The 13238-nt window shown below is 37.0% G+C and overlaps 1 pseudogene; it reads right to left on the bottom strand.

Annotated features, from left to right (window-relative positions):
• Positions 1-4312: 4312 nt before the first annotated feature.
• LOC101560176 lies at positions 4313-5411 on the bottom strand (annotated as a pseudogene).
• Between the last annotated feature and the right edge of the window lie 7827 nt (positions 5412-13238).

The following is a 13238-nucleotide window of genomic DNA, read 5'->3' as shown; positions in this document are numbered from 1 at the left end:
CTTTATTGTTTACCTTTGGTTTACCTTGTTTAGCAATCCTACTATAGAACATTAAGTTTTTAGGTTACATTCTTGTTATCTCACCTTCTACTATACATACATACACACATATACATACATACATACATGCATATATTTTATACCTTCATTATAATATTGTACTTATACCATAATTTAGTTTAAACAAGACAAAAATCATTACAAAGATCATTATTGTACTTTTTAACATTTAGGTGTTTCTAATTACTTTCATTAATCTTTTAGTTATTTGGTACAGGGTCTCACTCCATAGCTCAGACTCATTGTGATCCACCTGTCTCCCCCTCCCCAGTGCTGGCCTTACAGACATACACCACCATGCCCAGTTTTGGGGCCAGCACAGAGTGCTCAGTGTTCCAGGGCTGACACTGTATGAGGTACCAGGGTTCGAACCCGGGTTCTCGTACTTGCCAGGCAGGATACTTTCCTTAGACTATTGATCCAACTCCCTAGCCCCCAGTATAAATATTAATTCAGTCATTGCTCAAAATATTCCATGCTATAAATGATAGGTAGTATTCTTAGATACATTTTATTGAAATGAAACTGAAGAAGTGAGAAAATTGCTAAAGCTCCACTATTAATATGCACATGGACTCTTCATCTCAAGAGAATGACGCCAGAACTCAGGTTTCAACCATTGTGTAATGTTGTCTTGCAGCACTCTGTGCTTATGTCGTCACTAATACACAGCTTATCTGAGCTGACCCACTCAATGGAACATTTTCCTTGAACTGAATTATTCCCCTGAATGTGAAAATATCCTTGCACCTTCTGTTTATGTTCCAGTTTCCTATGTATATTTTTTCTACCTGACACTTAGATGCTTTCCTTAGATATCTGGGGATAGTTGGCTCGTCTATAAGAATGCAGAGCACTGGGGCAGGGGAGACAACTCGGGTCTGAGCCCCTGCCTGGCAAGTGCAAGGACCTGGGCTCAATCCCCAGTGCTACATGCAGTGCTGCCATGGGCTTGGCGGCAGACACCTGTAATCCCAGCGCTGGAGAGGCGAGACAGGAGGATCAGTACGTGTCTGAGCTGCTTAGTGAGATACTGAACCAACCAACCAACCAACCAACCAGCCAACCAAATAAATAAATAAATAGTTTTTTTTTTTAAAGAAAGAATGCAGAATGCTAAAACACCCCTGAAGAATAATGCATGAGTTGGAGGAGACATTTGTCAACTGTCATTATTATGATAGAATAGTTCACACAAGTTCTCTGGAGAACCTCTTCTAATGTCAATGATGATTTGAGTTGTTTTTGTGTATGTGTATTGGACGATGGTGGCTACCACTAGTGAAAAGATTTCCATTTCCTAGTTTAGCTGGCTGCATATCCACCCACAGGGACCACAGTCTTTGGCATGTAGTGGAAGGAAAAATATGTTATTGCATTGATAGAGTGCTTGAATTTCACATTACTTTAAACAATTTTCTAACCTATATTCTTTATAACACTCCCTTACCTGGTATGACCAATCACTAAGCCATTTGAAATTCTGTTATGTAAATTGGAAAATTATTTTCCCATCTCCAGTTTAACATGGATGTGTTGAAACTGGTAAGAAGTCACTACTCAATTTCTAACTTCCTGTTGCCTCACATTGTATACTAATTTGAGAATTTTGTCATCAATGTTGTATCAATTTTGTAAAGATTCAAGAAAAAGGTAGATAAATGGCAAAGTGTACTGTGCAAATTTATTTAATTTGGAATCTGTTTTTTGATTTTTTTTCTCAGAAATGTTTGCAGTGAATTAGCACAAAAGTTAAACTCTGTTATGGCTTGGGTCTAAGATATTCCCCCAAAGCTTCATGAAGGTCCACATAAGTGGGGCTTTTTCAAAAGTGGGGAGCTTAGAGTGCATGATTAGTTTACAGAGCCATGCTGGGATTAAGGGAACTAGGACTAGGGTAGGTAATGGCTAAATCCATCCACTGATTGGCTTGGCACCACCCTCATCCTGGTAGCCTGGATGCAATATAAGGTACAGAAAGAGGCTTGTCTTGTCTCGAGCTGCTTGGCTGCCTTCTGCCCACCATAAACTTTCTTCTCTGTGATGTCCCTTTGCAATGAAACCCTGCCTTGGAGCCAGATAGTTGTGGACTGAAGCCTCTGAAGACAGTGAGCTAAATAAACCTTTCTTTCTTTAACTGTGAGTGATGGACATTTTGCTCAGCAGTAAGAAAAGTAACAAAAACAAACTCCAACATGGAATTGTAAGCCATAGAGGAAGTATTTGTTACTCCACTACAGGAGCCAAATATATTTTCTGATTCTCAATTTCACTGAAGAACATCGCTCAGTTTTTCCCATCTACTGTATGAGCAGGAGAAAAAATCATGTTTGTAAAGAAAATATCCTGCCCTGTAATTTGGCAATTTGTATTTTCAAAATTAAATTGTATTCAGTATCTAATATTCAAACAATGAGCTATTTCAAAAGATATATCAGCAGGGAGAATTCTTAATAAATTAAAATATAGTATGCACATACATGGCAACTTTATTTTCTGACTTGAACAGCAATGTTATTTTTAACTGATAAGGTCAGTCAAATCCCCTCAGGATTTATCCTGAAACCCTGTACTTCAGTTTGTAGATCCTTTGTCAGTGTCAGCCATGTGGATGAGTTACGGCCATTGCTTGACCAATTTGCTCTCTGTGAAAGCCTCAGAGAATGTTTTCTCTCCATGTGATTCTTCTTAGGCACACTCTACATCATCGATCACTTTCCTCTGTGGCCCCATAATCTCTTTGATCAGAAAATTTGGGAAACCACTGAGTTACAGGATGTTACAGTATAGGTTCTCTTATGTCTTGAGTCATCACTGACCTCGAAAGTCTAGGGCCAAAATGTTGGCTATCCTTGTAACCCTTCATGGTCTCAACCATTCAGCTGACAGGTATAACCATGAGGTATAAAAGGCAAAACCATATTACTATGCTAAGCGGTAAAAGGCTCAAGTCAACAACTTTTTTTTGGTGGGTCCAGGGTTTGAACTCAGGCTCTTCCACTTGCAGGGAAGGGCTTATTCCACTGAGTCATCTCCTCAGCCCCAAGTCAACAAATTCTGGCATTGCCAGTTCTGCTGGTAACCCACTGCTATTATAGACTATTGGACTATATTGGGTTATTTTGCTGAATTCAAGCACCTACAATATTTGGATGGCAATAGAACACCCATCTCTGACAAAACAAAACAAAAAAGAGAGATATAAATGAAGGACCATTTTGAGTGAAAAACATACATATCTGTATTTACAAAATAGCTAGAATAGATCTACAACTACTTTCTCTTAGTTCAATGAAAAAAAAGATTTGTACTAATAGTGTTTAGAAAACATATTATGTCTGCATCTTGTACTCTGAATAACTACTACTAAGACAACAATATGCAATGTATTAATTATTGTAACTGTCCTACTAACCTGTTATGAATCTGTCTCATTGCTATTTCTTTCTCATTAAAGTTAATTTAAAAAGACATATAAACGAATACTAATATCAGAATATGGCAATGAATAGGATATTGCTTCAATCTTTATAATACAAATCATAATATATTGGCAATGTTGGTGCAAATACAGGCACTCTTGTCTGTTTTGTGATCATCAGAGGTTTTTAAAGAGGTCAAATTCTTTAAGAATTCTGGCTGTCTTACTATAGAAACATGAGACATTGACAAATTTTCTTAGATCTCCCAGAAGAAATTTATATTTACCTTATTTTTTTATAATTTCAGAATGCAGTTTTATTAATGCACTCTAAGAGAAGTGCCATTCTTAGTCTATCTTTTTAGGAAATATTGCTAATTATAAATATCCACAGCAAATTTTTCATTAGACCATTGTTGGGGAGAAGTGGTTCATTTATATCATCCTGTAAGTGAATTTATAAATAATGCTAGGTAACATTATTTTGTTCTAAGATTTTAAGGTAGGTCTATTGAGCATTATGTTACTAATGTGGTACAGTGCAGTTTTAGTGAATTTACTGGCATAGTTTTTTGTTTCTCAGTGACAATAATACACATGTTCCGAACAGGTCACCACTTTAAAAACAAGATCTTATATAGATTTATGTATTACTGTATCAAAACACATTTAACACATTTCACAGCTCATTTAAAGCTTCAGTTTATAGTTGTTCACTTGAAAGGTTTCTATGTGGAATGTCACTGGGATTTCAGGGTTCTGCATCAGAGACACAGAAGTCCTTCTTCAGCACAGTGACAGACATTTTACCTTAGTTCATTTGTCTTCCCTTCAAGGGTTTCCTGATTTTACTTTTGGGTCTTCATTTTTGTTTACCTGACATTCTTCCTTTAGTATGGTCTCAGGCAAGGCAGGTTGATATCTACACAAATAACCACATGCACGAAGGTGGTAAACAAGGTATTCCAATTCATCCATTGTTGTAAAATCAACATAGTGAAAAAAAACTGCAAGATTGGAACAGCAGCCAGGACCCTCCACGGAAGGATAATAGTTATAATTCCAAGTACAAAAAGGTACAAAAGGCAGATAACCTTTGATTAGGTGGCGTTCTGGTATATAGGGATGAAAAGTCTCTTTCCAAGTGGTATCTCCTGCTTCCACATTCACAACTTCCATGCATTTTCCCAGTGCTAAATCTTCAATGGAAGAACTGTGCGTACATTTTTCTGTTTTAAATGCATCAATAAATCTCTTTGAGGCTTGTTTGCTTAGTACATACCTGCTCCTCCAATCTTCTAACCCTGCTTTACGTAGGGCTTAAATCTTCTCCCAAAATAAATGGGTTGTTCATGGCTATGCTTTGAAAGAATCCATCTCAAATTGTTGAGTATTACATATATGTCATCATCTGCTTTCATAAACCAATCCGTGTCTTCTGAGTAATGGTCATGAACATATTGAAATGCTTTAATTGTTTTCCAGTGTAGTAGATCTCCACCTTCTTTGGTTTTTGATCCCATGGTAGGGAAGTCTTTATTTTCTTCTCTACTCATAAATAGTACTTTCTTACAACGTTGGGCCCAGATAGCTTTGACATGTTTGGCCTTTTTCCTCTCAATTTTGAGGGCCTGTCATATAGCAACAAAAAATTCTAAATTTCTGGAACAGGTTTTGTGTCATGTCTATGTTCTCATCTTTATGTTGGATAGCATCTGCATTGAAGCTCATGTGTCCTTCTAGATGATTCTATTCATTATCATCTGAATGTCTTGCGTGAGGATTGTTGTGGGGAATATTAGGCTGGGTATCATTTTGTTCCCCCAACAAAATACTAAATAACTGAGAGCACTAAAAAAACAAATCCTATTGCTGATGCACAAAGGAAGGTTAAAAGATTCAGCCAAGATTTAAAGGCCGTTTTCCGAAAGTGTATTTATGACATCAGCCACGAAGCCCTCTCTCCTGTCCTGGGGAGCAGAGAAAGGAGTGATGCGGGCCAGCAACCTTTGCTCCTCTGGCAGCTGTAAAAGCGGCTCCTGGCCGCTAGCGGGGTGCCATTCTTGGCTGCACAGATGTTCTCCACAACTACAGTGGCGGAGGCGGGCCCAACGTGCCTTAGGTTATATATTCAACCATATTCTTCCCATGCCACTATAACCCTAAAGTGATCTTAGAAAGCAAATTTCCACTTGCCAATGTCAACTGAAGGACATTAAGATTAGTGGGATTACTAGAGATAATTTTCTTTTCCACTTTCATGAATCCTTAGTTATATTATTCCACATCCTTATGGCTCACGTACTTTCCTCTATCAATGGAAAAACAAAGTTGACCAAGCACATGGAACTATTTGGAAGACAAAAAGCAAAGACATCTGCAATAGAGTTCAAGTAATGTGAATCCTTGCCCGTTGTTCATTTAATCTTTTATTTTCAAGATGTGTATTATTTGGACAAGACCTATCAGGGTGAGATATCTATCTATCTATCTATCTATCTATCTATCTATCTATCTATCTATCCTCCACAAGAACACTGAAGCTTTTTAACATGGGATGGAAAGCCTTTCTTTTCTGTTGGATCTGTCAAATCTTCCTCTCCTTTCTGTATCCACCAGTTACATAGCTAAAGTTTGATAGTACCTTTAGATTTTTATTTCTACTGAAACTACATCAAATTCTTCCCAAGAAGGATAGGTAATAATATTAAAATATCTTATTTTGTAGAATTTCCAATATTGTCAAAATCTGTGCTAATTGTTATAATACACCTTTTGTTTAATTTTTGATTACTGTCTTCTGAAATATACATCTTGTTTCTTCCACCCTATAATTGGAAGACATATCCTTACCATCAAAAAGTCAATCTTAAGCAGAGCGCATTTTTAGATTAATGCCAACAATAAAGTTAATATTAAAGAGAACCAAGAGATCTTAATTAAATATTATAGTCATTTAAAAATAGAGACTTTGTCTTTATCGTTCCAAATATAAATTGCTGATCTTAAGAGAACTGGAAGCTTTAAAGAACCAGCAATAGAATTATTTTGACAACAATATAAAATTTTTGGACTATTTAGAAGTCACTTCATGTTATCCAGTTGTTAAAAATCACAATAATTGATGATACAAACTAAGGAAAATTTCCAGTTACAGAATTCAAAAGTAAGGGTTTTAGAAACTTGTAGTTTTTTGAGACTGAGTCAAGACCAGAATATCATCACATTTTAATTGATTAAACTTAATTTATTAGGGAACTAATTCATTTGATTCCCAAAAGAGAATAAAGCATGATTAATAATATCTAAAGGATTATTCAGCAAAGACCGTGGTAGCTTTTACAAATGTATGTGAAATTAATCATTTTTTATCCAGATTCAATAAATTACTATCAACTTCATAGACAAAAGAAATTGAAGCTGTGAAAAGAATGTTATTGCACCAGAATATCTTTCTTTTTTCTTTTATTTTTGAGACAGGATCTCATTCTACAGTTCAGGCTCACTTTGTAGCCCAGGCTGGTCTCAAAATCACAGCAAGCCACCTGCCTCAGCCTCCCAGTGATGGCATTGCAGCAGTGTGCCACCAGGTCTGGCTTGTACCAGAAGATCTTAAGCTTCTTGTTTTATGAAAATAATAGTATCTTTCATAATTTCCAAATATATTTTTTCACTGAAAACACCTACTTTAAGAGGGTATGGAAAATAAAACTCACCATAAAAATGCTCTATGGGTAATAATAAAAAGGAGCAGATGAGCCAATTTGAAAAGAAACGTCAGGCTAAGAATGTAGAAAGGAGAGGGAGTGTCATGCACAGAAAGTAGAAAGCCAGAGCAAATACACAACAGGAAAGTCTATTTTACATCTGCCTATTCTTTTACATGTTCAGTCTCACAGATTATACCAAGGTCAAGCCCAGCGCTGTAATGATAGAGATAGAAATGCAAACGTGAATATGTCAATATATAAAATAAGGTGGATCTAAGAGTCACACAGAATATATATAAACATAAATAATGGGCTAGAAATTATGATGGGGTAGGGGAAGGGACCAGAGTGGAATGTGCCAGCACTTAATGGCAAGTGCTTAACCCAAGAGAATTTCCTAGTTCAAGGTCATATGGAATCTAGAACAGATTTCACACACTCAATGCCTGCTAAACCGGAGACTGCAGAGATGGTGCAGAGCTTCACAAATCCTGCTCCATCAAGGAAATCGTTTTAATTGTGACTCAGACTTTACAGAATGGAGAAAAGATGAAAGCAGAATTCAAAGAAAAGCAAACTGGACAAAGAAGAAAGTAAATACAAAGAATTTTAATTTGGAAATATATTAAAGCTATTCAGGGCTGAGGAGACAGCTCAGTGGCTTAAGTACCTGCCTGGTGAGTGCAAGGTCCAGAGTTTGATCTCTGATACCAAAAATAAATAAATAATAAATAAAAAACCAAAAGAAAACGAAAATGTTGATTAAAATTTTGAGAAAGTCTGAAGGAGGTTAAAGGGTGGGGGGGCTTGTGAGCTATGACAACTCAAAGGATGAGTGGAAGTCAAATTTAAAGGGCTTTGAATGCCAGTCTGAAGACTTTTCTACATTATTCAGTAAGAAACTTGTTCCAAAGGAAGCTGAGAAGATAGCAGTGAGGAGCCTGCAGGAAAGGAGTACACAGCATGCTCGGGCAACAGCTTATCACACAGAAACCTTGATTTGAGTCTGGCTCCAGGAGAAGACTCGTTACTATTAGCAACAATGTTCCCTGGGCCTTGAAGAGAAAAATGATGAGTTGTGGTGCAAGTCTGGAGCCCGGCCAGCCAACTGATGTGAGGAGCCACTCTGCTATTAATCTCTTGGAGCAGGCGTGTGCGAAGAACGGACGCTCTCAGAGCCTGAGGAGAGCTATTCTGAAGACAGCTGGAGCAGAACGACAGTAGAAAAAAAAAGCAGGAGACTTACTTTTGTCATTCACTGACATTTACTGACACAAACTCAGACCCAGCTTGGGGAATGATGCCCGTGCCAGAACCCGACTCGGGTACAGAGCACATAAGATGCTATGTCTAATGTAAGTCCTGCCTAAAACTCAATTTGCCAAAGCATAGTGGTGACTTAGAGTGTAAGTTAAATTGGACCAGAAGTTAGAAACTACATAGCTTCCATAATTGTGTCATTTTTCATCCCTGCACGGGAATAATGAAATCAAGAAATTAAAGTTTTCTTTGGAAAATTTACATTTATATTATGTATCATGTTCCCTTTGTCCCTAGAGTCAGCAATGCATTAGTTGGCTCCAATAAACAGACTGCACAAAGATTATATGATACCCGGTGTTATAATCCCTTCATCCAATTTTCTTCTAATTTTGTTATTCTAACCTTTTAAAGTAATTGTTTCTGAGAATTAATGAGAAATCTTATGTTCAACAGGCCTCAGAAATACTGAATTCTCAACATTCTTTAATTAATGGTACTACATTTTTTCTGTATAATAAAAAAGCTACAATATCATTTATGTAGACACAATAAAAGCTTGAAGCCACTTTGGACTTTATTCATAAGAAAGGAGAAGGAAAAAGGAAACAGAGCCTATTTGGTACCCATTCCAGAGCAGATTCATGCTACCTCTAATGGGATGAGTTATTCTCATTTTAGGTAAGAAGGAGAGAAAAATCAGGGAGATTAAATAACATCATCAAAGCCACACAGATAATGTTATAAAAATGGAATTTAAACAGTAATGTGGTTGTCTTTAGAGAGCATCCTTCCTAATGTTTATCAATATTCTGCTTTGCAGTAGCTCTGATGTGAAGTATTGATGATGTATCATGAATTGTTCATGTTCTTTACGGGACAAAATATAGAAGGGAGTAGAGAAAAAGCAACATTAAGGTTGGCCAGATACCTCAGAGGACTAAACACTTGCCTAGGCAAGCACAGTGACTGGCATCTGACCCCCAGCACCACATGCCATGCCAACCCAGCCCCGGGGCACTCTGAGCCTACCACTGAGTCAGGTATGGTGCATGCTTATAATCTCAGCACTAGGAAGGCTGAAACCAGGAGGATCACTATGAGTTCAAGTTGTGTAGTGAGACCCTGTACCAATTACATCTAAAAAAAGCAGCTATCAGAATATATTATATTTTAAGGGCTACAACATGAAAGAAAACAAGGTCCTATACAGAAAAATCCATCAAGAGATACCTGCAAGAGAAAGACATTTCTTTTTTGGGGGGAGGGGTGGTACCAGGAATCAGACTCAGGACCTTGTACTTGCCAGTCAAGCACTTACTCCGCTGAGCTATCTCCCCAGCCCCAAGGAAGACATTTCTTTAAGACTGAAAATGAATGAGAGATACAAGGCAGAGAAAACAGCTCTATCCATGAGTGAGATAAGAGTGAAGTGCGCTCCATGATGTACCATGCCTGTCTGTTTTTGGAAATGAAGGTTTTATTCCCCTGGCTGCTGGCACTGCTGGAAGCAGAAAAAGCTCACTTGACAGAATTCTCTAGGAAGTGTTTCACTCCAGAAGATTTTCAGGCTCTAGGCTGTACTCCTTCCTGGAGCAGACTCCATTCACCTAATGAATGGCTAACTAATGGGTACCAAGAGCTAACCACCTCTAGCAAACTCGGCTGGATGCTGAGGGGCCAGTCCCTGAGTTTTGGAGCATGCCACACAGTGGACTGAAGGCTTTAATAACATTTTATTGGAGGTCCATTTTCTATGCTGCCTAGTTCTTCTTCTTTTTCACCATTTTTATTCTGTAAGTTCAAGGGTAGAAGTTTTCCTAAACAGATTTCCTAAACATCAGTTTCCTCCTCAGAGTCTGTTTTGTAGAGAATACAAATATCACAATGATTTTCCACATAAATGTGACTATTGTGTTGTAAGTGGGTAAAGGGAACAGAGATGAATGTAGGAAAGGCACGTGAGGGGTAAACTAGAAAGGTGAGAGAGGTTATGGTCTTAAAAGTTTATGGGAACTGTAAAAATTTCTTAGATAAGATGCATACTCACAGCTGACTTCTGCAAAGAGAGCTTTTTGTAACTCAATAAACCTCCACTCATTGTTGTCAGACCTACTTGTGAAAGTTATTATTTTATAGTGGGTATTGTTGTGTGCACAGCTGTGAAATTAATGCCAGAAGCACATGAATCTGTCCTGTGCAGCATCCTCACCCTCAGCATTTATCCTGGATATGGAGAGTGTTCAGTAAATATGTGTTGACTCATCAAACACATGCTAGCCATCCGTCAGTGAAGAAAAGCATATAAATTTGGAAAGGAAACGTTCTTTCTTACCAAGGTTATAGGAATGTGAGATTCTTCTCATGATGATGAAAAGCATGTGATCCATCAAGACCAGTGAAAACCAACACCATCCTATGTCTGCATGAAAGCAATCATTTCCCACTTTTCCTGTAAATATTTAGATATTTCTTTCTCATTTGTATTCCAACAGACATTGAAATACATGTCATTAAGAATGTGTAGCTGCTGGAAATTAGTTTACTAAAGGTCTTGGATTAGTGAAGTCCTTATTTTAAAGTGTCATACTATAATTATTTTGTTACAAACAACTTTACTTCTGATGTACGTCTTTTCATTCTATAGAATTCATGGGGTCTCTTAAAGGAACAGGAGATTGAAATTACTGTGACCTTGTTAGAATGTAGGAATTTTTACTTGAAGGTGGCCTTGCAGTTTTAATCTGTGAATAAGATGAACTTGAGCATCCAAGACCGTAGTTGCTCTTAGTGTTCTCTATAGCCCTTCAATGAAAGTCTGAATCTCCTAGAAAAGAGACTGCTTAGCTGCTAGTATTTCCTACAAGGCAAGCAGTTGGAATGTCTGGGAAGGGCAGGTGGTCATCCCTATAATTGAATTTATGAGAAAGAGCAAGGCTACCAACAACACACACAAAATGTGATCATTCTAGATCAAAAGGCATTTTTCATTCTATAAAATGTATTTGTCCATGTGCTAAAGCAGGTTGAGACTAGCTTCTGAAATATCCTGTCGGCTTTGTATTGGTTTCCTATTAAATAGACCTTTGAAAAATCAGAATCAGAAAGAATTAGCAAGTCCAATGAATATATTTTTACATGATTTTATGTAAGAAAGTTTGAAGATTTGCAGCAGGAGATTTGAGAATGGTATAAGAGACAAAAAGTTAAATAAAAATACCTGTAATTGTAAAGGATATGAGATTTTACTCTGCTTTCAGATTAAAAAATAATAGTTTTTCAGAGACCGGCAGAAGACATGATACTCTTGGTGTCAAAGATCAATGCTGTGACTTTCATCTCAGCAGGCTGAGTGAACATCATGTTTCAACTGGATTTTTTTGCCCCGATTTTGCTAGTCTCACAAGCACAAGACAGAAGAATTCCAAGGACTCTCACATTTTGGAAAACTCAGACTTATAAGCAGCCTTTTGGGAAACCTTCATGATTTTTTTTTCCTGGAAGTGTCACATTTATCCCAATACTGAAAGTCTGAAAAATCTACTGTCTTTTCTGCAAGATTTTATCTTCCAAGGCTATTTCCTATACAAAAATCCTTGAAAACATAGTTTGGAATGGTAGCTGAAGTATTTTCTTCATAAAACCTGCTGAAATCTGAGACATATGGAGAAGTTTCTTCCAACTAAACGACTAAATGATTAAATACCATTTCATTTAAATATTTTATCTTTTTCTAAATCTTAATTATATATATACTCCCTCCGAAGTTTCATGGGGTCATAGCTGGGACTTTTCAGAGGCAGCTGGATCTAGGGAGTATGATGCTGGAACTAAAGGTGTATGATTCCTAAATTATCCAATGGTTGGCTTAGCATAGGTTTGAGAGTGAATAAAGGGAAGGCCCATGCTACATGGGAGTGCTACCTTCCGTAAGGACCTGTAGCCCAGATAAAATACAAGGGGCAGAAAGAGAGCTGCTGCTCTTGATGGTTGCGTGCTTCTTGCTGATTTGCTGCCTTCCTACCTTCCTGCCTTCTGCCTACCATGAACTTTTTCTCCTGTGTAATACCACTATGCTTCAGAGCCAAACAGCTATGATCTGAAACCTGTACAAACCATGAGCTAAACAAGTCTTTCCTCCTTTAACTTCGTGAGTCAGGTATTTTTGTTTCAGTGATGAGAATAAGTAACTAAGGAAATATCTGATTTTACACTTTATACTATACAAAAGACCTATATACTGTAAATTTCACAAAAATAGAACATTTGGAGTTGCCAGAAAAATAAAGTGTAGTTAGAATTTAAGAGATCTAGTCTCCATTATCCCTTCAGGAGCGAAAATATAGTGCTACTAATTAAAATCATTCCAATGTAAGGAGCACCTACTACACACTAAGAATTTTAAAATATTATCTAATCTACTATAGTAATCATAAGAAGTGCAATGTGATTTGTAGCTATAATAAGAAGCTAAAATAAGCATGAAGATTAAATTCATCATTGATATTTCCGAATCTTTATTAGGTCTCAACATGCGTAACTGAAGTAAAGAGACAAGATGCTCCTACAATACAGAGGTAACAAGTTGATCTGAAGGTAATAAAAAGTGTAATAAAAATTTGAATTGATCAAGCTTCCCACCACTCAAGAAAGGATATCAGCATGTAAGTGATTAAAAATGACTTTTTAATGAAGATAACTTTGAATGCCTTCCAATTAAATCATTCACAAACTTGTTACCTTGAAATAAGTGGCAAATTATCCCTGTCACAAATTAAAAATGAATA

The sequence above is a fragment of the Octodon degus genome, unplaced genomic scaffold (genome assembly GCF_000260255.1).
Source record: "Octodon degus isolate 3935 unplaced genomic scaffold, OctDeg1.0 scaffold00029, whole genome shotgun sequence".
NCBI lineage: Eukaryota > Metazoa > Chordata > Mammalia > Rodentia > Octodontidae > Octodon > Octodon degus.
The sequence above is the reverse complement of the archived record's forward strand: the minus strand, read 5'-3'. Positions and strand labels throughout refer to the sequence as shown.